Source organism: Herpailurus yagouaroundi, unplaced genomic scaffold, assembly GCF_014898765.1.
Source record: "Herpailurus yagouaroundi ecotype Mexico unplaced genomic scaffold, PumYag 180, whole genome shotgun sequence".
Classification (NCBI taxonomy): domain Eukaryota; kingdom Metazoa; phylum Chordata; class Mammalia; order Carnivora; family Felidae; genus Herpailurus; species Herpailurus yagouaroundi.
The window spans coordinates 18,567,513-18,594,271 of record NW_024412411.1 but is presented as its reverse complement, the minus strand read 5'-3'; the positions used below and the strand labels follow the sequence as shown (position 1 = coordinate 18,594,271).

Genomic DNA, 26,759 nt, shown 5'->3' with positions numbered 1-26,759 from the left:
TGCCTAAATTTTACAGAATTTATGTTTATCTATAGAGCAATGGAAAGCTATTAATTGCTTTTAGTGGGTTTTTTTTAACACTCTGGTGAAAGTATGGGTACTAGAATGAAGAATGACAAGATTAGAAACAGGAAAACGAGTTAGGAAGCTATTTTTCAAAGTTCAGGCAATTGATAATGGCGGCCTGGAGTAGTGGCAATAGAGGTTGAGAGAAGTGAACGCATTCAAGACACACATTTTGTAAATATGGGAAGTAAAACTGACAAGATTTTCTTTAAGTTTGTTTATTTTGAGAGACAGAGAAAAAGAGCACATGGGGGAGGGAGGGGCAGAGAGAGAGAGAGAGAGAGAGAGAGGGGGAGAGAGAGAAATCCAAGCTGGCCCGGCTCCAGCAGTGACACAGGGCCCAACGATGCAGGGCTAAATCTCATGAACTGTGAGATCATGACCTGAGCCAAAATCAAGAGCTGGACACTTAACCTACTGAACCACCCAGCTGCCCCAGGATTGACAAGATTTGATAATGAATTGGATATGAGTGAATGAGGTAGAGGGAGTGTCAAAGAAGACTCCCTGGTTTCTGAAAAGAACAACTCTGTGGATGAAAAAGTCACTTACCAAGACACCTAACAGAAGAGAAGCTGTTTTGATGGGGGCAGATCATGGGTTCAGTTTTTGATGATAAGCCACCAACATGGAGTACTCATTCAGGTAGGCCATGGTGTCTGTGGGTCTTGAGATCAATTTGGATTTAATATTCAGTGTTTGAATGAAGCATTGGGATGGGGGAGTTTTCTGGTAAGTAAAGTCATATAAAAATAATTTTCATTAACTATAGCTTCTATATTAAATGAAACAATATCTTCATCCAACATGAATCTGGAAGCTCAAAAACTAAAAACCTTAAAAACACTTTATTCATTTAATTAAAATTCTGATGAGAAGAAATTATCGTTTCAAAAGAAGGCCAACTAATTTGTCTAGTAATAGTGTTAAGTGATTATTATTCATTTAAATGCAAGCAAGAAATGTCCAAGTTCAAGTTTCTTCCTGTTCAGAGAAGCATAATATTTGTCAGGCTAACATGCCATCCTTCCCAATCACTTTGTACTTTCCTTTGTTTTATTCTGCACAAGTAGCATTTTTTTTCATGGACTATCTGTGGGTTACAAAACATATGTAGTTGAGAAGAAGACATTTAAAAGATACTCCTTCTCTCAGAAGATCAAATCTTAAATATATAAGCTGTTGAAATGGAAGTTTTCTTAGTGATAATTATATCCAGCTTTTCTCTCATGAATATTTCCTTTCCATATCTGAATATGTTGAACCACACTTTGCTTGGAAACCTTCTAAAAGTTTTTTAACATTTATTCATTTTTGAGGAACAGAGGAGAGACAGAGCACGAGTGTAGGATGGGCAGAGAGAGAAGGAATCTGATGCAAGCTCCATGTTCCAAGCTCCAAACTGTCAGCACAGAGCCTGACATGGGGCTTGAACCCACAAACCATGAGATCATGACCTGAGCTGAAGTCAGACACTTAAGTGACTGAGCCACCCAGGCACACCTGCTTGGAAATCTTCTAATGAAAGGAAACCTATATTTCAAGGTAACGATTTTACACAATCATTCAATCATGTGCTTATTTTTCATTTATGTATTCATTTGTTGTAAATAATAATAAGTTAACAAAGCACTATGCCAGATGCTAGACAGGAGGAAGTTGGATAAAAAGATGAATCAGATATAGGCACTTGCCCCTTAAGCAGCTTAAAGCCTAGTAAATATGAAAGAAAGTTACAATAACACAAGGGAAAAATAAGAGTAAAAGACAGTACATAAACAAAGTGTCATCGTAATTCAGGAGATGAAGAGTCTACTTTTAGCTGGTAAATGACTTAAGGCTTATGGTGGACATTGTTGTCTACCTACTCAGAATATATTGTTTTTATCTCCATTATGAAGCAGCCATGAAATTAATGACCTGCCAGTTCCAGGGGTAGACCTTGACTAGCTTAACTTAAAAGTAGGCCCTGGCTGACCCAAACTAATCATCATTTCTCTGGCCACATGAGTGAGCACATGACCTAAGTTAATTCAGTGTAAAGCCAAGGACTTTTATTGAAATGGGGGGGGGGGGGGGAGGGAGGCAGTTCTCTCTTTCTTGCTCTACATGATGTGGAATGCAAATGTAAGGTTTAGAATCCTTGCAACATTGTGTAACCATTAAGGAAACCATCCTGAGGACAACAATCACGTGAATGGAGAGTCAAGGGCATCACGGATAAATGACTTTGGGGCCTGATGAATGCACTTGAAGCCTTCCCTTTATCTTAATTTTTCAGTGGCACCAGCCTTTATTTCCTTTATTAATCATACCAATTTGAGTGGTTCTCTGTTATTTATAATCAAGCTGTTCTAACTACTAAAATATTTACAAAGGAATTAGCCTCTGAGCTGGAATTTGAAAAATGGTTAAGATTAGAGCCTACAGATAGAAGGACATATTCTAGGCAGAAGGAAAGTAAGGATTTTCTGTGGTAAAATCATCTCAGTTTTACTATCATAAAGACTGAATGATAATACAGTGCAAAGAGATATTTAAGGTAAAGGTTCTAGAGAAAATGAATGCCTGCTAAGTAACCTGGATATCGTTCTAAACACTAGTGGTTTCCAATATTAATAACAATGTACTTTTATTAGAAAGTATCTCACTCCACACTTTTAAATGTATTTACTCGTTTATAAAGTATATATTCTTTATTACTATAATAATACAAGTAAAGTTTTAATATTGTTCCTCCCATATCATAATGCATCATCTTGTGTTTTCACTTAAATATGCTCACTCCTCTTTGCAATCTACCATGGGACAATGACAAGCCACTCCAAATTTTTAAACAAAAGCATAATATGATAAGAACTATAGCTTAGAAATATCCATATGAGAGCAACATCTAAAATGAATTCATGTACCTACACTGGACATAAGACAATCTGTTAAAGGTTTTTTTTTTTTTTCCAGTAAGCCAGTCCTCCAAAAATACTTGGAATATTCAATTTGAGTAAAAGCAGTGGAAAAAATAGGAGGAGGTGAATTTCATAGGTATCATGCAGGTAGAATTGGTTAAAAAGATATATTAAATATCAATGCCAGTCAATACATTTTAGTTTCCTTTTGATTTCTTTAGAACTGACCATTCTTAGCAAGGGAGATAAAACTGGACCCAGTGTTAATCAGGCCAATTTAATGGCCATGTCTGTAAATGCTTGTAAGATTGGGAATAGAAATTAAAAATATACACTTTTATGATCTACCTTAGGTTGGACATTGGAAGATTAGATAAGATGTGAAGAAAAAAAATCAGGAAATTAAGGATTCTCAAAAGAGCCTAGTTAAAAATTGACCATGTGGTCAAGACTGGGGAGGGAGGACATAATCTTTTCTAAATAAAATATGCTGTCAGGTGACTAGAGACATCAATCACCCGCATCACCAAAAATGCAGCTTTGTTCAGCGTGAGCAGGAACATTTGAGGACTGATTTTGTCTGACCCTGACAAAGTTGCAGGTTGTTGATATGCAATTTCCCCTGCATTTATCAACAAATGCTAGGCCCAGAAAAATCAGATTGATAATAAATGAAAATGTTTTAAACACATTACTAAATGTAAACTGAAATTCAAGCGCCATGTAAACATACTAGGTGGAAATAAGCCAGTATAATCATAAATCCAATGACATACTGGAAGCACTTACTTCCCAGTAAAAGATGCTCTTTAGGCACTTAAAGAAATGCCAATGATCTACCCTCAGCAACTATTCTAGTATTTGTCATTGTAGATTATGAAACTCGCAGTTACAGAGCATTCAATACTTTGCTTTTTCTTTTACTGTTCCTCTTTATATTTATGTATCACTGTGCTTTAAGAAATAAAAAAATCATATTCTGGGCAATATGCACTGATGTGAAGCAGTCATTTTTCATGATTTGTCAATGAGTTTATGGTTCACTTCCTTTCCTCATATTATTTCTGCATATCTAAACAAGTATTAGATTTTTGTAAATACATGTTAGATATATTTTAAATATATAAATGCCTTTCATTTAATATTTTTGTCAGATAGTACCAAAAATGTTCAGCATTGAAGAAACTGCATGGCTCACTAAATAGCTGTATTTTTACAATACTATCAAACAGTTGAACTGATTGGAAAATACAAAGATTATCTTATTAGAATGACTCAGAACTACATCTTTTAATGTATAGCTTCCAGACAGAAAAGGATAGAAACTTTTAGCATGCTCAAAAGACAGGGAGAGGACCTAGTCTTCTCACGAACCCCATTCCTGTAGAAGTCTCCCCATCACCTGCTTCCACATCCTACAAAAAAAGATCCATCAGAAAGCACCTGTGGCTGGCCACTCTTCAAATGTCACCAGCACTTGTAAAACATTTTTTGAAAATGTAATGCTTACTTAAATCTTACTGTTTACTGTTATGTAACTATTATTTGGATGTATTTCTGCACTTCACAGCATAGAACTCCATCTACTGCTTTTCATCATGGTGTACTGAGAAGACCAGTTGGCAGGGAAAACCGTGGACTCACCCAAGCTCTGTCACGAGGTGTGGTAAGAATTGGGGATGCTATTCTGCCTAAAATGATGCTAACCTACCTAAAAGTCAGTCTCTTCATCTGTCTCTAAGTCTCTCGGAACTTTGATTTTACACTGCTTCATAATTTAGTGCTGTTTGTAAAACAAAACAAAGCAAACAGAGCAAAAACCAACGTATGTTATCAAATATTGTCATTAAAAGTGTTAAATTAGTTTGGATCCCGTGGGGGACAAAACCTACAACCGCTTTGGTAATCATTAGCCAGAAATTTGACTCCCTCGAATATTTCTCCTATTCTCTCAAGACAAGAAATATGATGTCGAAGATGCCACCTGTATGCACATTCTTAATTCTTAGCTAAGCTTTCTACAAGCTCTGTTTACTCTCTTCTGCAAAGCAATAAACTTTTCAACTCTCATTCTTAAATCCTAGACAGGATCAACTCTACAAATTTATTCCATATCTGCTTTATCTTGGCCCTGCCATAGATCTGTTTGACCTTTCTAAACAGAGAGCTTCCCAAGCAGAGCATGCACTTGTCTTTAACACTCCAGCACAAAAGCTAGAAAAAAAAAACTTCCACTCTCAGGGAGAAGAGAACCCTTCTCTCTTGACTCCCTACTAAATTCTATACTTTGGTTGTTAACTTGTTCACCTTCAGGGGCCATGCAAGAGCTTTGTGTGTATGTACACACACACACACACACACACACACACACACACACACACACATCTTTTATATGTAATTGCATTATTAAGTGTCCTGCCATAATAAATATTTTATAGCTGAATTGTGAAAACATACAAAGATAGGTAACTAACCCAAGATCGTACAGCTGAGAACTATGGAGCGCTTTGAATAAAGATAGAGGGAAAGGGTGAGGGTGTATGGCACGACGACTGTCTGCACAGAGATGTGGCTATTTCTGTTTACCTACAATACCTTACTAAAGTCAATTATGATAAAATCACAGTTAGAAATCTGTTAGGAATTTTATATGTAGGTAAATTTTGGTATAGAAATCTGTCAAAAGCTGTCTTGACAGGCATCACAATCCCAGACTTCAAGCGATACTACAAAGCTGTCACCATCCAGACAGTATGGTACTGGCACAAGAACAGACACTCAGATCAATGGAACAGAATAGAGAACCCAGAAATGGACCCACAAACGTATGGCCAGCTAATCTTTGACAAAGCAGGAAAGAATATCCAATGGAATAAAGACAGTCTCTTCAGCAAATGGTGCTGGGAAAACTGGACAGCGACATGCAGGAAAATGAACTTGGACCACTTTCTTATACCACACACAAAAATAAACTCAAAATAGAGGAAGCCATCAAAATCCTCAAGGAGAAAGCAGGCAAAACCTCTTTCATCTTGGCCACAGCAACTTCTTACTCAACATGTCTCCGGAGGCAAGGGATACAGAAGCAAAAATGAACTACTAGGACCTCATCAAAATAAAAAGCTTCTGCACGGTGAAGGAAACAATCAGCAAAACTAAAAGACAACCAACACAATGGGAGAAGATATTTGTACATGACATATCAGATAAAGGGTTAGTATCCAAAATCTATAAAGAACTTATCAAACTCAACACCCAAAACACAAATAACCTAGTGAAGAAATGGGCAAAAGACATGAATAGACACTTCTCCAAAGAAGACATCCAGGTGGCAACTGACACATGAAAAAATGCTCAACATCACTCATCATCAGGGAAATACAAATCAAAACCACAATGAGATACCACCTTACACCTGTCAGAATGGCTCACATTAACAACTCAGGCAACAACAGATGTTGGCGAGGATGTGGAGAAAGAGGATCTCTTTTGCATTGTTGGTGGGAATGCAAGCTGGTGCAGCCACTCTGGGAAACTGTATGGAGGTTCCTCAAAAAGTTAAAAATAGAACTACCCTATGACCCAGCAATTGCACTACTAGGCACTTATCCATTGGATACAGGTGTGCTGTTTCGAAGGGACACATGCACCTCCATATTTATAGCAGCACTATCAACAGTAGCCAAAGTATGGAAAGAGCCCAAATGTCCATTGATGGATGAATGGATAAAGAAGATATGGTATGTGTGTGTATACACACACACACACACACACACACACACACACACGGTGGAGTATTACTCAGCAATGAAAAAGAATGAAATCTTGCCATTTACAACGACGTGGATGGAACTGGAGGGTATTATGCTAAGTGAAATTAGAGAAAGACAAAAATCATATGACTTCACTCATATGAGGACTTTAAGAGACAAAACAGATAAACATAAGGGAAACAAAAATAATATGAAAACAGAGAGGGGGACAACACAGAAGAGACTCATAAATATGGAGAACAAACTGAGAGTTACTGGAGGGGTTGTGGGAAGGGGGATGGGCTAAATTGGTAAAGGGCACTAAGGGATCTACTCCTGAAATCATTGTTGCACTAAATGCTAACTAATTTGGATGTAAATTTTTAAAAAATTTAAAAATTAAATTAAAAAAATAAAAAAATAAATAAAAAGCTTTGTTGAGCACCCAAATGAATTATATCAAATAGCTCACACTTTTCATAGTTCTAGTTTATCACCACACACAATCAGAAAAGGTTACTATGTATATGCATGTTTCTTATGGAAGTATAATCAGATGCTTTGGCCAATGATGTTAAACACACTTTGGGAGATATATTATCTCATTTAATTCTCAAGACTAAATATAAGTAACAGTATCTCCGTTTTCAAGTTTAAGAAATAGAGGATCAGGTAATTTGAACTACTTGTTCAGAGTCACCCAGTTTTCAGTAGTGATACTGAGATTTGAACAATTTCACTCCAAAGCCCAGGGTTCTCCTTTACCTTTTACTTTACTTTTCCGCCATAAATTAAGTATCCTTAAACTTTTCCTTAAATATTTCTCAAATTCCATAACATTGCTATTAAAAAATGACATTTGTTCATTTGTAATAAAAATAATAGCACCCACTCTTTACTATGATAGATATTGTATCAATGCTATATTTGCATAATCTAATTTAATCCCCACATCAACCTCATGAGGTGGTTATTATTATTCCTACATTACAGACAATAGAATTAAGGCTCAAAAGAGTTAACAAACTTGCTCAAGTTTCCATAGCTAACTAGCAACAGAAACAGGATTTGACCACAAATGCCACTATTTGATACTGAAGACCATACTTTTAATCATGACTGTAAAGTTTGTAGCTCTAGAGATGCTTAGAGTAAATTTTATTTATGGAGGTCATATTTGAATGCTGCCAGTTCTCTAGTATAACAATTGAAGAAACATTAAAAATAATGAAAAATAATAGAAGTTCTGCAGGGGAGAGGAGATCTATGAGAGGTCTCTAAACGTACCGCTCAGTTTTCCTGTAGTCCTAAAACTACTCTAAAAATTAGTCTGTTTAATTTTTTTTTATTTTCTCTTGAAGATCTCTTAAAAACACCAATTGATAGCCCTGTAGTACTGTCATTGACAAGATCTGAAAAATCCTAGGCACAATTGTATGAAAGGAAGTAAGGATCCATGTAAGAATTTAGGTGTAATGACTGCAAACAGGTGATTTGCCTCCTAATAATTTTATGACTATTTTTGAAAGGAGTGGAAAGGTGCTTAAAACACAAAATGCCTGGCAAAATCTACCATATAAAAAAATATTTTCAATATCAGTGAAGCTGAACACCTTTTTTTTCCTCCGCAATACCTGTCTGTCCCCTTGATTTCTGTACCTAACTCCATGCCTGTAACAATTCTTGGTACATTGTTGAGAATGCTCGTTATTGATCCTTCCACAGAACCATGGCACGCTGGACTTGATTCAACATGTCTGTTGCCAAGCCCCTGACAACAATTTGATTTCTACCTGAAGAATGTACATCATACAAATGTTAATGATAATGTTAAATTTTACACTATAGTAATAGCTTTTACATTAAATTTTAAGTCAAAAAAACTATAAATTAATCCATAATCCACTTCTAAAAAGTAATTTATACTCTGATTTATCATTAGACATTTTTAATGCCAGGCAATTTATTTAATCCTCATTTAAAAACATTTGATTAGTCAATCTTTACTATAATTGTTTCACCACATAATAAAAATTATACACTCTATATGCCAAAAGTATGTGATAAAGTCTTATGCCTGAAAAAAGGGAATGGGCACAGCCTTATATGATTATAATCTTGTAAATATACTGTTTAGTCCAGTAAAAAATATCACTAGCCTCTTCTTCCTCACATATTTGTAGATAAATATTGTCCATACATTGAATACTGCTAGTTGATATGCTTCTTAGTTGACTTTATTCCAAGGTATAAACGGAAACATTTGTATTCTGTTCCTTCTACATTTGGTATTTTAAAACCTATGCTATCACTTTATCTTACATTTTCATGAGCTATGGTCTAGACTGTAAATATAGCCTATTCAGACCTTACAAGGTATTGAAAATGTAAAGAAACCAGAAAAATAAAGCTTACGTGACACAGTAACTGGAGGATATATTGATTTAAAAATGGATAAAATTAGATCTGTTCCCTTGCGGGGAAGGAATGTAATGTAATGTTACAGGAAGACAGATAAGACTAATATATATTTATAAATAAAGGTATTTTTTATTTTTTTTATTTAAAAAAAATTTTTTTTTCAACGTTTATTTATTTTTGGGAGAGAGACAGAGCATGAACGGGGGAGGGGCAGAGAGAGAGGGAGACACAGAATCGGAAACAGGCTCCAGGCTCTGAGCCATCAGCCCAGAGCCCGACGCGGGGCTCGAACTCACGGACCGCGAGATCGTGACCTGGCTGAAGTCAGACGCTTAACCGACTGCGCCACCCAGGCGCCCCAAAATAAAGGTATTTTTTAAAGATAGGAAAATATTTAAGTAATTGACTAAAGAACTTTGTTAATGCTGCTATAGAATAAGCATTACAGAGGATTAGTGGCAAAAACAATTAGATATTATAGCAGCTGATGCAGCACTGCAGGTATCCAGGGATGTGTAAGTAAATATACAAAATGAACAATGGCAGAAATAGCCCTAAGGATTCAGTGATCCAGACCATATTGACCCAGAGAGATTGTGGGAAGTTTTGAGTTTGTGATGAAAAAAGGTAACATAGCTCTTCTCCTCTGGAGCTTTTATGCCATTTGGGAAGATAGACAAAAGCCACTAATGTTTAGAGCTTGTGAGAAGCATATGCAAGAAAGAGATAGCCTCCACAGTAGAAAACTAAGAGTGTAGGGGTGTGTAGGCAGAGAAAGCCTCTCTGGGTAAGTGACATTTGAGCGGAGACATGAAGGATAAGAAGAACAGGATAGCAAGAATGGGCGAAAGATACTTTCAAGTAGAGGTACAGCAAGTGCAAATGCCCTGATGTGGGAAAATAATTTTGCTATAAAAATAACTTTCATGGAAGAGTGTGGTGGGTGAAGGAGAAAGTAGCATGAGATAAGACTGAACAGTGGGCTGGTTCCAGATACTGCCTGGACTTGGCAGCCATTACAAGGGGTTAGAAATGTGTTTTAAATGCAAGAATAACCATGAACAGAGTTTTGAAAGGTAGTGAAATGATAGAACCTGAGTTTTAAAAATAAGCATTTGATCTGATACACGGAGAACGTGTTGCAGGAAGGCGACAGTGAAAGTGGTACACCTACATTGTTTTTGCCTTCCCAACATCTATTTCCTCTTCTGTTGGAAATAGTGCCTTGATGTTCCTTTAGGGAATTATCTTTCCCATCTCTCTGTCCCTGTGGATTGAGTAGGGCTGACCCCACTTGAACCAGAATTCCACATAGCTGCTCTTGACGAATTAGAGCAGTGTTTTTCCACCTGGTCTAGTACCTGGTTCTGGGATACCCGTAGGACCCAGGCCAGGCTCATGAGAGCCCTACCTTACACTTTGTGAGAGCAAAAAATTGGAAAAGAGGCGTGATGTTTCTCTGGGAAGGAAAGCTTTTCTGAAACTGAAGTCAATACAGTCAGGAGACACTTGAAGTAATACAGAAAGGGTTAATGGGTGACTTGATGTAGATGGATGGAAGGAGTGGGCACATGGCAAACATACCTTTGAAGTAGATTTGACTGGCCTTCCTAATGAAATAGAAATAATGAAGAAAAATAGTAACATTTTTGCTTTATGAGACTCTGTTTGGTGGGGCCAAACAGAGTGAGGAAAAGACAAAGAAACTCGGTTTGGTGAATGAGGAACAATAAATCTCTTCTTGCACTTGTTTAATTTGAGAGAACGTCAGCCCTTTTGAGTGGATATGTCAGGAAGACAATTGGATATATGAATCTGGATCTTAGGAGAGTATATGAACTGTATATACAGGTTGAAATTGGAACAGGTAAAGAGTGAATAAAGATAATTTAGCAGGGCCCAGGTTAAGCCTTAAGAAATTTCAACAAAGTAAGCTGAAAAGGAGCAGAGAATAAAACAAAAGATAGAAATGTCAACATTTATTATAATCCTTTTACAAACTATGAATCATGATGAAGAATCTTAGTAGATGCTTAATTTAAAAAATGTTGAATCTGGCCTTTGCTGTCAAAAAACACCTGCCATCCCTTAGGACTATTAAAGCAAACGTCTATATGAAGTTACCACTTTATTGCTATTTAGAAAATTGTGCTTTCCGTAATGTCTATTCATTTCTGCTGAGGATAGTTTTCCAATTGACCATTTGTTCCCAGCAAAAAATAAGTGCCAAAGATTCTGAATTCTTCGTGAAGCTACTGGATCTTTATAAACCTGCAACAAATGTCACTTCATCTTGAGGGCTGTGAAAGAAAGTCAAAGAGGGGTGCAGAGGCCAGTGTAGTGAGGAATGCATTGGTAAGTTGTCAAACTTCCTCTGCATCTTTTCAAGCACAGCACTTTGGATGAACCAAATGTTCTATCTTGCTGAGGACTTAAGGGAAAGAAAAAATGTGTGAAGTTTCACAGAAATAATTCTAAATTTAGACAGAATACAATTATTTACACTATTATACAACAAAACCATTAGTTGGTGCTTAGTGACTCATCATGATTCCATTTTTTTGGATCATAAGAAAGAGAAATTCCAAATGGCAAATTACATCAAGCAGTAGGCACTGCACAGCAATATGATACTTTTATAAGGCAAAGTAACTCCATGTATTAGTGTATATAAGTCTCCTGAACTGAAAGAAGGCGTAGCCTCCATTTGACAACATGGTGACTATCTGGGCATTGTAGATGCCATACTAAATAAGAGAGAGAGAATCACTGCTCTCATGGTCTTCAAATTCAAGTAAACAAAACAAATAAGTACAGAAGAATGTACTAGTTTAAGATTATGATAATGACTTTTGTGAAAATAGAGAAACAACAGTGATTGGGGTGAGGGGGAATTATACCAGTTGGATAAGTTTGGGAATTATGGCCAATGTGCATCTTCTATTACTTCCATGAGAGCATGTGGCTTGTGCTCATTTACCCATTGTTGCTAGTAACAGTTGCTCTCATTGTAGCTGATGGCACTAGAAGGAAAGGAAACATTGCACCTTTTCCACATCTATAAGATCTTTCTTCCAGATCACATATGTATGAAATCTGTAAGGCCAAAATATCCTTCTTTTATCCAAAAACTCTTGGTACTAAATGCATTTTTGCCTCATATCCATGCCTTCTATCCCAGCCTCTGTGAGAATTCAGTGTGAACTGTATGTCATTGCGGCAGTGTCGCTGTGAACACAAGTTCTCTAAGCTGTCCCTAGCTCTATTCTCATGTCTATGATTCTTAGTATGTCTGTCCCCTCATCTAGCATCCACTCATACTTTCTTTGCCTCCAAAATAATTTCACTAGGCTTTCTGGAACTCTTTCTATAAAACCAGTAAATCCTTACAACACTACCAGCTTCCTCAAACATTACTTTAACTAAAAAATTAGGTGAGGGGGCCTGGGTGGCTCAGTCAGTTGGGTGTCCGACTTTGGCTCAGGTCATGATCTCATGGTTCGTTGGTTCGAGCCCCGCGTCGGGCTCTGTGCTGACAGCTTAGAGCCTGGAGCCTGCTTCGGATTCTGTGTCTCCCTCTCTCTCTGCCCTTCCCTGGCTTGTGTTCTCTCTATCTCTCAAAAAAATAAACATTGAAATTTTTTTTTTAAAAATTAGGTGACTATTGAGAAACCTTTTATAGCTCTCCCAAACAGAGGTTGTTCAAACATTCTAGAAAATAATAGCCAATAATGACAGTAAAGTGTATTTGTTGGTGTATTTATTGTGTATTTCCTGTGTACAAGCACTAACCTATACTATACATGAATTTATTTCATATATAAATTTCATAAATGTATTTCACTTAATTATTACAGCAGTCCTACAAGGTAGGTAATTTTATTCATGTTTTAGAGGTATTATACTGAGGCAGAGAGAGAGATTAAACAACTTTCTCAAGTCACAGAACTATATAGAGAGACGAAACCATCAAGGGAGTCCATGCAGTCTGAATCCAGAGCTGATGCTCTTGGGCAATACTATCTTCTTTGATAGTTCATGGGTTACATGTGGAGCTTGAGTTCTCATTGTTGCCTTGCTCTACAAAAGCTCTTCCATACACTTTTAAAAACTCCCGTTCCTCATTGTTTTCATCTACCAACCTCTTGGCCAATTCATCTCATTCACTCAAGATTTTGGTACCTAGCTCAGAGTATCCCTTTTCTCCTTGATTTCTGCCATCATCTCAGAAAATTCAATGTCCATGTGGACAATCTACCCAACATCTTATTTTAAAGGTTCCCTGGGGCGCCTGGGTGGCGCAGTCGGTTGAGCGTCCGACTTCAGCCAGGTCACGATCTCACTGTCCGTGAGTTCGAGCCCGCGTCAGGCTCTGGGCTGATGGCTCAGAGCCTGGAGCCTGTTTCCGATTCTGTGTCTCCCTCTCTCTCTGCCCCTCCCCCGTTCGTGCTCTGTCTCTCTCTGTCCCAAAAATAAATAAACATTGAAAAAAAATTTAAAAAAAAAATAAAAATAAAAATAAAGGTTCCATGACTTCCTTATCATTAATGGTACATTTCATACTGTCTCCACTGACAAATTATCACTGAAATAATTTCCACTTCCAAAATCACAAACATTTCACTCTCTGGTGAAAATTCCACATGCCTGCTCAGGAGCCTCAACTCTCAGGAACCTCCAGCTCCACTGACCTCTTTACTTTTATTCCAAAATATCAAACTCCTTACATTTTTTATTGATCTACAATCTTTAATTTCTGTTATTTTGGTACCAATACACTAACCTCCCTTGTCCATTCATTCTCTCAAAGCCCCTGATGGGAAAAACCCCAACCCTGAACCCAACAATCTTTATTCCCTGTGTCTGTATCTACATTCAGATACCTGAACACTCCTAAATGGATTGACACTCCTACGAATTCAAAAAGTGCACAATCTTATTTTTTTTAATATGAAATTTATTGTCAAATTGGTTTCCATACAACACTCAGTGCTCATCCCAACAGGTGCCCTCCTCAATACCCATCATCCACCCTCCCCTCCCTCCAACCCCCAAAATACACAATCTTAGTATCATTCTCTAATCATCTTGATCTACTTTCTATAACAAATATTTCATATTTCATCCATTATTTACAAACCATGATACTTTTTCTCTACTCGTTACTCTCAGCAGATGATTCCACTGTATTAAACTACAATGATCGGAGGCATCAAAAAGTATTTCCTTCCAGCATTCTGCTGCCAAGTATATCACTAACCTGCATTTATACCAATCATCTCCTCCTGCTTTCCTAATACAAAAAAAAGTACATGTTTCTCCTCTTCTTGAAGGCCAGATCCTCTACATGTAATCTGTGTCCCCTCCCTGTCACATTCTCCAGAATGTGTGCCAACATTTAATACTTTACTTTCAGAGTATCTGCAACCCACAACAAGTTTTGTTGTGGCCCACAATAAGAAATATATATTACATTGCAGCACAATATATACATATCATACATGTATACTATAAGTGTCATATATAATATATACATTTACAATATATATAAGATGTATCATGTATAAATATACAAAATATTTCTTACTGTGGATTGCAGTAGACAATTTATACAAATAAATTTCTTTTTTTTTTTTAATGTTTATTTATTTTTGAGAGAGAGACAGAGACAGAGCATGAGTGGGGGAGAGGCAGAGTGAGGGAGACACAAAATCCGAAGCAGGCTCCAGGCTCTGAGCTGACCACTGGAACCCACAAGCTGTGAGATCGTGACCTGAGCCGAAGTCAGATGCTTAACCGACTGAGCGACCCAGGCGCCCCCTAAACAAAATTTCTTAAGATAAGATTATTTTATCATGCATGATATGCTGATATTCTGTCTTCTTTTCTTTTCTTTTTTTTTTCTTTAATGCTGGTCCCCACTCACTAAGTTACTGTCACAACACACTAATGAGTCATAACTTGCAGTTTGAACCACAGTGAATTATTCTGTTCCTGATAACTTCACATTTAAATTCTTCCATCTAAAAATTTTTAAAAAGGTTTCACCCTAAGGGCTCCTTCAGCTCATGTCTTCTATACACTTAGACTTACACGAAGAGTTATTTAATTTTAGTCTCCACTATTTGTCCATTAACTTCTCAGACCAATCTAACCTGTATTCTGTTCCACTATTCCATGAGAACCACTTTCCTTCAGTCTGCATTAGCTGCCTGTAACTAAATTCAGTGGACATGGTTCAGCTTTCACCCTACTGGATATCTCAGCAGCATTTAATGGTTGGTCACTCCCTCCTTCTAGAAACATAAATTTTTCCTGGCCTCCTTGATAGCACATTCCATTGGCTCCCCCATCCCCTTCTCTCTGCTTACCTTATTTCAATGTCTTTTTGCTGTCTCTTCTGGCAGACTCTCAAATATTAGAGGCCATTTATTCATTTCTCTCCTCTTAGCATCTCCTTCTTACTCCTCCTTTAGCTCTTGCTCTCCTCCTTTAGCTCATTGTTAGAATTTAGGAGACAAGTGAGACATCCTATTTATAGGCTAGAGGCCTCTGGACATCAGCTATGTAATAAGACTTCCTGCCCCTGGAGAATATACAAATGTTCTTAATAATTCAGGATCCAAAAAAAAAAAAAATAATTCAGGATCCAAATCTTCTGAATCGCTTCCAGGCATATGCAGTTACATAACAGAAAAATACTGCTTTTTATATTCTATGCTCATGATCCTGACTGCTTTAGCACATTTAGGATTGACTTTATAATTTTTGGCGTATCAAAGAATATCAAGATTTCATCTACATTTCCTATTTAGTTAAATTGAAGGTTTCCTTTTCTCCCTAAAAGACTTATGTATCTCTGGAAGTTAACAGCTTCTCTTGGAAGTCAGCTGGAAGCCTTTGAAAGTTACATGCTCAGTATCTAAGACATAGATATTCATGATGTATGAATCATCACAGCAAACTTTCCTAGCTTTGAAAATTGTGCGTTCTGTTCCAAGGGATTTGGCAATTTCTCCCATCCTTAATTGCATTGTCTGGAGTATGACCAGCAATCCTTTTTCAGATGTCTCAATGAGAAAATGAAACTCATCTTTATATCCGTGTGTATTTTTCTCTAATTAGGTACTATAAGTCACTTGGTTGATGCTTTAAAAATATGAAGATAATGCTCCAGCAACAAATATTTGCTCAGTTTATAATTTCTCATCTTGCAGATCTATGTTATGCTCTTCTGAACCTAATGCTTTTCACTTCAGTGTTGCATCCCAATGTAATAATTTTTTCTGAATTTTGGGCTGCAATTATGGTTCCAAATTAAATTAAAATTCAATCTTCTGTTTGGTTATCAATTTGCAAGTAACCTAGCTGAATCGATAATTAGATAAACATTCACCTACACATAGTTAAATTCACAGGCAGGGAGGACCATGTGGCAAATTACTGCTTTACCAATGTTTTGGGATTCAATGTGGATTATGATGAAAAACTGGGCAGAGGACCCAAGTAGACATCTTTCCGAAGAAGACATACAGATGGCCAAGAGACTCATGAAAGATGCTCAACATCACTTGTCATCATGGAAATGCAAACCAAACCAGGAGATACCACCTCACACCTGTTATCATGGCTAAAATCAAAAGACAAGAAACAAGCATTGGCAAGGACGTGGAGAAAAAGAAACCCTTGTGCACTGTTGGTGGGAATGTAAATTGGTACAGACACTGTGGAAAACAGTATGGGAGTTCCACAAGTTCTATTTTATTTTTTAAAGCAATACCATAGGATCCAATAATTTCACTAATGGGTATTTACCCAGAGAAAATTAAAAAAAAAAAACAAACACTAACTTGAGAAGATATATGCACCACTATATTTATTGCAGCATTATTTGCAGTAGCCAAGACATGGAAGCAACATAAGTGTGCATCAAAAGATGAATAGATAAAGAAATGTGATATATATACATAATGGAATATTACCCCACTATAAAAAAGGATAAGATTGTACCATTTGAGACAGCATGGATGGAACTAGAGGGTATTATACTAGGTATAATAAGTCAGACTAAGAAAGACAAATACCACATGATTCTGGCCATAAATGGAATCTTAAAAAATAATAAACAAAAAGCAGAATCAGAACGATAAATACAGAGAAAAACTGATGGTTGAGAGGAGTGGGGGTTGGGCAAAATGGGTGAAGGGGAGAGGCCTCCAGTTATGGAAAGAGTACATCATGGGAATAAACAGTAGAGGATACAGAGGACAGTCAATGATATTGTAATAGCGATGTAATGGGACAGATGGTAGCAATACTTGTAGTGATCATAGCATAATATATAAACTTGTCAAATCACTAAGTTGTGCACCTGGACTAATGTAAATTGTACATCAATTACACTAAAAAACAAACAAACAAAAAAACCCAATAGTGTAATGAAAATGGCAACATCACAAACCAATAATAAGTGATGTTACCTTAAAATTTTTTCAACATGGATTATATAATGTACCTCAATTTCAAAATGTTAAGATGTGGAGAGAATGCACCCCTGAATAAAATAAAAACAGCCTTCACTAAAATTTTCTGATTAGATTAATTAATGAAATAGCAAAGAATTAGTATGCACTTTGGTTTTCGTGGTTTAGTTGTTATGGGGACAGGCAATTATAAATTTATAGTGATATGCTGTAAATTAAGTGACTTACAGGAAGAAAAAGCCCAAATTACTGAGTCATCTCTGGAAAAGGGTTGACTGAATTTCATATTTGGAATGTTTTACTCAATAGTAAAAGTACACCTATTGAAAAATAATTCAAGTCCTGTTAACAATTTGCTGAAGTTACTAACAAAAAACTACTTTTACTCCTAAATTTATGAATGTTAAAAATATCAACAATCAGGGTGCCTGGGTGGCTCAGTCGGTTAAGCATCCAACTTTGGCTCAGGTCATGATCTCACGGTCCATGAGTTCAAGCCCCACATCGGGCTGTGTGCTGACACCTCAGAGCCTGGAGCCTGTTTCAGATTCTGTGTCTCCCTCTCTCTCTCTGCCCCTCCCCTGCTCATGCTCTGTCTCTGAGAAATGAATAAACCTTTAAAAATTCTTTAAATAAAAAAGTGTCAACAATCAAAATTTGACTTGAGTACAGAAGTACCCTTTAAAATATATTAGTATAAACCAAATAACTTTCAACTCTAGTAGGCTTATTTGATCACCTACTACATTGTTGTCCTGATTCCTTGTATGTGTCAACATGGCCAGTCAGGAAATAAAACCTCCACATTAAATGCAATGCTTTTACCAGTCCAACCAACAGCAGTTCAAAAGAAGGGACAATGGTTCTGAAAGAGACTCCCAAAATAAAGTTGAAGATGTTTCCGTAGTAGGAGTTTTCCCAAATATGTAATCAAACGTGGCCATTATAATGACCAAATAATTTCCCCAAATATATAATTTCCAAAAATGGTTGTGGCAATATACTGATTGGTTTGGCAAAGGGGTATAGATGGTAAAATGTAAACTGCAGAATCAGTTGACACAAAGGTTGGCCCTGGTCAGTCAGCCTCACGATATTATTTCCCTTCTTAGGAAACAATATTGAGGAAAGATAAAGGCACAGACTGTGAGTCAGATTGCCTAGCTTCAATGGTAACTTTGCCTTTATTAGCTGTGGGATCTTGGGCAGGTTATTCAAACTGTCCTTTAGTTACTTCTGTAAAAGAGGGAAAATAATAGTACCTACCTTATAAGGTTATTTGTATGAGCAAATGATGGAATACAAGTAAAGAACCTGGAATAGAACTGGAAAATAGTAAGCTTTTGGTAAATGCTAGCTACTGATATTATAAATTTAATGTGAATGTTTGTTTTCTAAGTTGGTTAATAAATTGCTCTAGGGCAAGGACCAACCATTGATTTTATTTTCATTTCCAATATTAGCATGCAGTAGGTATTCAGTGAATACCTGTTGAAAAAATAATAGAAAGTGCATTGTATCTCAGAAGGACATTATAGTACTAATGAGAATTCAGATTCTAGATCATAAGGATTCTATGTGAATCATTCAAAATAAAATAATTATACTAAAGCAATACTGTAGATAAATTATATACACCCATTTTTTCAAAAGTCTACAGATATGTTTAGGCAGTTGTTATTTTCAAAAGACTATGCTGCCAGCTTTTAAATAGAAACATCTAAGATCAGCATTTCCTAAATGAATGTTTTGTGCACATATTTATCGGGTTATTGTCTATAAGAGTTTTTTAACATTATGATCTAATTTGTATGTTAAGATATTTAATAAAGTATATTCTAGATCATTTGAAGACCATCTTAAACCTAATAACTGCTTTATAAATTCAATACCCAGTTTATATATGACTATTAATGTTCAACTGCTTTTTATTATACTTCTTCATTTTATTCTTCTTTTATATTGATAAAAACTCACATACTATGTAAGCAATTTAATAAAGTTTTAGGATTAACTTTGAGAAACGTAAATGGAAACAAAAGACAATCCATAAAATAAAAATGGATAAATTGGACCTCATCAAAATTAAAAACTTTTGTTCTACAGAAGACTCCATTAAGAGATTTTTAAGATGAACTACAGTCTGGGAGAAAATATTTGCAAACTACACATGGGACTAGTATCTAGAATATAAAAATGACAAAGCATAAGTATCTGGATTATTGAAGGACTCGCAAAACTCAACTGTAAAGAATATCCAATGAGAAAATAGACAACTACTAATGGACATGTCACCAAAGGAAAAAATAAAATTGGCCATCTATATACAACCAAAGAGGACAAACTGATGGCATGTAAAAAAATGTTCAACATGATTTGCCATCAGGATAATGAAAATTAAAAGTACAATGAGATCTTATTACACACCTATCAGATGGCTAAAATTAAAAATAGTGACAATAGCAAATGCTGGCAAGCATACAGAGACACTGGATCACTCAAACATTGCCAGTGACAAAGTGAAATAGCACAGCCCCTGGGAACATTTGGCAGTTTTCTTATAAAGGTAAACACACACCTACTATATGACCCAGCAGTTGCACTCATGGACATTTATCCCAGAGAAATGAGCACTTATGTTCATGCAAAAACCTATAGACAGATGTTCATAGAAGCTTTACCTGTAATAACTAAACACTGAAAACAACTCAGATGTACTTCCACGGATGAAAGATTAAACAAATTGTGGCACATACATACCGTGGAATACTACTGAGCAATAAAAAGCAATGAGTATTGATACATACAACAACTTGGATAAGTCTCCAGGAAATTATGCTGAGTGGGGAAAAAAAAACAATCCTAAAAGATTTCATAATTTAAAATTCCATGCATAACATTCTAGAAATGGCAAAAGTATAAAGATAGAGACCAAATTAGTGGTTGTTAAGGATTAGGGAAGGCAGAAGAGCTGGAGAGCATTTAAAAAGTTATAACAGGTACTCTGGTAGTGATGTAACTGTTTTGTATCTTGATTGGGATGATAGTTACCTGAACTGATACTGATACATGTGACAAAATTGCATACTACTAAACACACACACACACATACAAACACATATGCACAATATGCACACATGCAATGAATACATATAAACCTGGGGAAATTGAAGAAGATGAATTGGTTGTTTCTCAATTTCCTCAGCATCATATCTATATTATATAGTTTTACAAAATATTGTCATGTGAACATAAACCAGGTAAAGGGTACATGGGAACCCTCAATATTATTTTTTTAAGGCTGCAGTGAATCTTCAATCATCACAAAATTAGAAATTTTTTTTTAATGTTTATTTTTGAGAGACATTAAGAGACAGAACTTGAGCGGTGGGAGCAGGTGGCATGCAGAGAGAAAGAGAGAGAGAGAGAATTCCAAACAGGCTCTGTGCTGTCGGCACAGAACCCCATGCAGGGCTTGAACCCAGGAATCAAGAAATCATGACCTGAGCCAAAATCAAGAGTCGGATGCTTAACTGACTGAGGCACCGAGGTGCCCCAGAACTTAATTAAAATTTTTAAAAAACTTACTCCATAATATAAAAGTAGCTTTCAAATATTGCTCTCTCTCCTTTTGTCTGAGCAACTTCCTCTGTGAAATTGTAAGACATAATTTATTCAACAAATATGCATCAGGTATCCACAGAATTATGTAATGACATTGTATTAGGCACCTAGGAGTGAAAGTAAGACTTAACTACAGCTACAAAAGAACACTTACTAAGAAGAAATAGCAATTAATTACACAACTACTACAAAATATATCAGTACTCTGTTATGTTAATTCTGTAATGCCCAAATACTATTAAGTAAACTTATTTTAAATGCTTTGTACAAAGCCCCAGAACATGAGCTCTGGATTTAGAATGATTGGGTTTGAATTAAATCTTTGCAACCTGCCAGCTGTGATAACTTAGGTGAGTTAATTAACTCCTTTATGCCTCATTTGCATAATCTGAAAACTTGTAATAATAAAATACCCATCTCAGTTTTTGTGGGGATTATTTAATGGAATGAGCCTGAACCAGGATAAGCCCTGAAGTGTTCTTGTCATATTTAGTAATGACTATAAAAGAACAGAATGATCCTGTGTTCCAGCTCTTCTTAAAAAGTATGATATAATATTTAGATAGCTCAACTTAAGTTTAAACATGCATATATTTAGACATTATTTTGTTGACTTTTGCTATTTTTAAAGAGCATCAGACTGACAGTTTTTAATAAATAGGAAATACTCTACTATGGAAATATATGTTGATCGAACTACTCTTAACTTCTGGACTTGTAGTTTACATAGTTATTTTCAGACATATTTACATATTTCCAAAGACAAAAATGAACTGAAATATTATGGATCATATACTCAAAAGTTTAACCAATGAAGTATTCTTTATATTTGACCTTAAAAAAGGCATGCTACCAATGAATAAAAACACATTCTTACATATGCTGGAACTGGTCCCATTAAAGTCTGATGTCCTTCAGAGTTCTTAGCAGATGTTTTCTGCTTTTCCTGTTATTTACTTTTTCTTCTTCTTATATTACCCCCCTTGCTTTTCCACTTTTCAGCTTATAGAATTATTTTTCCAGAGAAGTAATATGTACGAATAAAAATGTGTAATAGAGCCTGACAACACTTCATAACATTTTTTATTTCCAAAATTCTTTGAAAATCATCATTATTCCTAATATTTGATGGGTTAGTAAAATGTGACTGCATTTTATTAAAAGAATCATGTTACCTGCACTGGTCACATTATTTTTAAATTTCTACTTTCCAATGGCAAATACTGTAAAAGTTGCTGCTTTATTTAAGTCATACCAAGCAGATATGGTAAAGGCCTATTAGGATCCGAGTCAACTCAACCACTGTATAAAATTACTCCCAAGGGTACATTTTTTAATGCTGTTTCCAGGCTGGTTTTGAATAACTGAAGTGTTCACACTTCCCATGGGAGGATATTTCATAGCATGATTTTAGTATTAGAACATTTTTCCTGAAACTATATTTATTTAAAATTTCTGTTCTTGTATTACAATATTTTTCTCTTCAGTTCTCAAACACATTCTGCTTTGATTTTTATGAATTCCTCATTGAAATATCTCACGACCAACTCATGAGTATTTTATCACTAATATTTCGCACAAAATAATTTGTATTGCCTTAGTTATTCTAGGAAATGGAAAAAGCCTTAGAATATATTATTCAGGACCACAGATAATTGACCAAATATATGACTTCGAAGTATCAACTTAAATGATACCTCTTAAGCTAACTTATTTTGCAGACTCTAAGAAAAGAAAAAGCACACTATATAGTTTCAAAATCAAATAGAAACATTGATAAGACACAAAATGATTTCAAAAATAAGAAAGAATTGGCTTATCCATACAACAAATCAGCCTTCGACATTAGCTCAATCTTAAACTATCTGAAAGTCATATATTTTTTCCCTAAGATTAGCCAACAAATGAACATAAACTTTCAGTATTTAAGATTTTGATGAATATGACTGGTACAAATAAGCAAGACAAATACATTTTTAAATAGATAAAACCCTAGGTGTAACATTGGGATATATTCAATTTGATGCAAATACATTGGATTTGGTAGAAATAATGGCCACCAAAGAAAATTCTAGTAGGATACATTACAAAGGATAATATTTTATATAGGCAAAAAACAACCAATGGATCAAATGTTAAGAACATGATAAGAAAAAAAATATTAGCAAAAATAATGTCAGTAAATTTAAAATGAAAATGGCAAAATTGTGAACAGTTTTCTGTGGAGAAAAAAATTAACAGATTAAATTGACATAATGGCATCTAGTCTCCAAATACATTTTTTTTCTCCCAAATATTTTCACACAGAAAAATAATCAATTTTGTAATAATTCTGATTAAAATATTTTATACACATGAACAAAAGGAAAAATGATTTTAGGATCAAAATCTAAAGTTAAATACTCATTAGCTAAAAACAGATCAAAATATTTTATATCTATATTTAAGACATGTAATTAAGTCTTTCTGATTTTTCAGACTAAAATGAAATTATTTTATTTTTAATTTTTTTTTAACATTTATTCGTTTTTGAGAAACAGAGAGGGACAGAACGTGAGTGAGGGGGTGGGGGTGGGCAGAGAGAGAGAGGGACACACAGAATCCAAAGCCAGCTCCAGGCTCTGAGCTGTCAGCACACAGCCCATGTGGGGCTCCAACTCACGGACTGTGAGATCATGACCTGAGGTGAAGTCAGATGCTTAACCGACTGAGCCACCCAGGCGTCCCAAAAATGAAATTATTTTAATTGGTCTCAAGATAGAGCCAATTATTCACTATTACTTCACTTAACAAAGGCATTTGCTGAGGAACATTTGTCAACTTGTGCTTAGTGTTAAGAAGCAAAGGTGTCAATGTGGACATCAAAGTTTGTGAAACTTACAGATAATTGTCTACTGTAATTACAATAAATCTTAAAAACAATATCCTTTTATGTGAATGCTTCTAAAAAAGTTTGCTAATAGTTTCACAAGACTTTGTGGTTCACAACACATTTTTACAAAAGTATTTTCAACTGATACTTTTTAATACCCTATTTTTAGGTTAGGAAGCATGTGGACCTGAGAGGTGACATACACAACACTATACATTTGCACTGCCAGGCCTTCTTACTCCAAATCCTGGCTCTTCTCATTATTTGTCTTTGACTATTATATTAATAGTGCTTTTTATTATACTTCTTAATTTTATTCTTATATATTGATAAAAACTCACATGAAAACAGTTTAATAAAACTTTCAAACCACCTTTTGGAAACTTAATCAGAAACAAAGCAAAAATTAAATAAACATTTTCTTATTGACAAATTTAATTTACATTTTGTTTAATAATAGAAGTGAAGTTTGTGCTTTAAAAAGCAGTGGATTGAATTAAACTTTAAGAGAACTGTATATAATTTCTGAAACTACTGAACCAGATTAAAAAGCAAAGAACCCCTTGGGGCACCCGGGTGGTTTGGTCAGTTGGGTGTCTGGCCTCGGCTCAGGTCATGATCTCGTAGTTTGTGGGTTCAAGCCCCGTATCGGGCTCTGTGCTGACAGCTCAGAGCCTGGAGCCCACTTCAGATTCTGTGTCTCCCTCTCTTTCTGCCCCTTCCCCACTTGTGCTCTCTCTGTCTCTCAAAAACAAGTAAATGTTAAAAAAAAAATTAAAAAAAAAAAAAAGCAAAGAACCCCTTTCACTACCTGTAAGATTCTCTTATGTTGTCAGGCTGGGAAAGATTATGTACCCGAAAGGTTCTTCTTGAACTACCACCCCCAATTATATTTGCCTTGCTTTCCTCCAGTATTCTGTCTATACTGGTGGTGTTTTTGGAGATAACATTGACTAACTTGTACGTTCCAGATAGTGAAAAGTCACACTTGAATTAGATCATGTGGTGAGGATAGCTCCAGTAGGAAGTGTAATTTGTTATGGACCTTAAAAAAAAAAAAAAAAAAAAAAAAGAATGTGGAAACTTTCAAAAAGAAGAGGTTGGAGAAGAGAGAATGAAGTAAACAAAGCAATAAGTAAATTGTTGGATAGATACACCAGGGCAAGAGGAAATAAAATTCAGTTTGGTTCATGTATAAGCCACATGAAGTGTGGTCTCAGTAAAGGATTGAGACCATAGTGTTAAGATCCTTGAATTGAACTCTCACTCCTACACCTAAAAACTTAACTATACTCAAAAGGGAAAAACAAGCAAAACAAAATTCTTTTTGTGTATAAACAAATACTTCACCTAGGCTTTTTTTTAATTTATTATTATTACATCTGACCACTTCCAGAATCTTGTTTTATGGGTTATTCCCTATTTTTCTTAGATTTTAGACCTCTCTTTGTCCACCACGTTATTTCTTCACAAATTATATTCATGCTTTACTCTCTTGCATTTCAAGTGAATCTTCTCACAGGAAAAGTTCACAACTGCCACCCCTGCCTTGCTTCTCATCCCTCATTGTCACATAGCAGTCAAGCAAAAGCTGTTCCGGCAGAGGTCAGATCCAGGATACTAATTGCCAAATCCAATCGATTGTTCTTAGTTCTCCTCTCAGTTAATCATTTCTGTAGAACTTGACATTAAATGATTCCATTCCTAGAAGTCGTTCAGTCCTTGTCATACATGGCCCTATTCTCTGGGTTCTTAGACAGCTTCCTTTCCTTTCATACAGCCAGTCTTTTTCAGTCTCATCTGCCCACCCTCCAGCTTCCCCAACTCAGCTTATTCAGTGAATTGCAGTTACAAGAACAGGTTGTGTATGGTGGCCTTATTGTGATCTGTTACATATACATAGACACATATTCAGGGTAGGTGCATGTAAGTTGTGTTTACATTTTTTTAAGTTTTTTAAATTATTTTTGAGAGAGACAGAGTGCACAAGCAGGGAAGGGACAGAGAGAGAGGGAAGAGAGAGAATCCTAAGCAGGCTCCACACTGTCAGCAAAGAGCCTGACGTGGGGCTTGAACTCATGAAACAATGAGACCATGACCTGAGCCAAAATCAAGAGTCGGAAGCTTAACTGACTAATTCACCCAGGCACCCCTTAAGTTGTGTTTATATGTAAATCTGAATATATATATATATACACGCACACATATATAATATAAATAATTTGTATATATATAAATTATATAAATAAATATATATATATTCCAGTGAATTTAACATTAATCATTTCTATGGTTTTTAAATATGTTTGTTTTGCAATTATCATGAATGAATTTTTAAACTGGGGAGTCAATAAAAAATTCACCAGTTATATTTATATGCCCTTGAATTATACTTGCATGTTGATTCTCAAACTGCTCTCTTAAGCCCAGATTTTTTCCCTGAGTTCCAGTCCTCGATGCCCCATGGACAAACACATCTCTCACCTTCATCTCTTTTTTGAGTCTCACCAGTCCCCAAATCAAAGTTTTCTCCAGGTAAGTGCTTTGTTGCAGCTCTATCTTTACATGTTTGTAATTCACAAAATGAAAAGCCCCAAGCATTAGTCATGTTTCTATTCCTAGTACCTATCATAGC

General features: G+C 35.7%; 2 long non-coding RNA genes across 5 annotated transcripts in view; one reads left to right on the top strand and one right to left on the bottom strand.

The window, feature by feature from the left end:
- Positions 1-15,789, bottom strand: part of LOC121039405 (uncharacterized) — a 106,719-nt gene extending 90,930 nt beyond the window's left edge. For 2 of the 4 annotated variants that reach the window (XR_005794746.1, XR_005794747.1), the window contains exon 1: positions 15,517-15,789. This is a non-coding gene — a long non-coding RNA (uncharacterized LOC121039405). The remainder of the gene's footprint in view (positions 1-15,516) is intronic. The other 2 variants (XR_005794744.1, XR_005794745.1) reach the window with 1 other exon arrangement.
- Positions 1,406-26,759, top strand: LOC121039406 (uncharacterized). Its single transcript, XR_005794748.1, has 3 exons — positions 1,406-1,611; positions 4,543-4,638; positions 26,550-26,759. It is a non-coding gene; the product is annotated as an uncharacterized LOC121039406 (long non-coding RNA).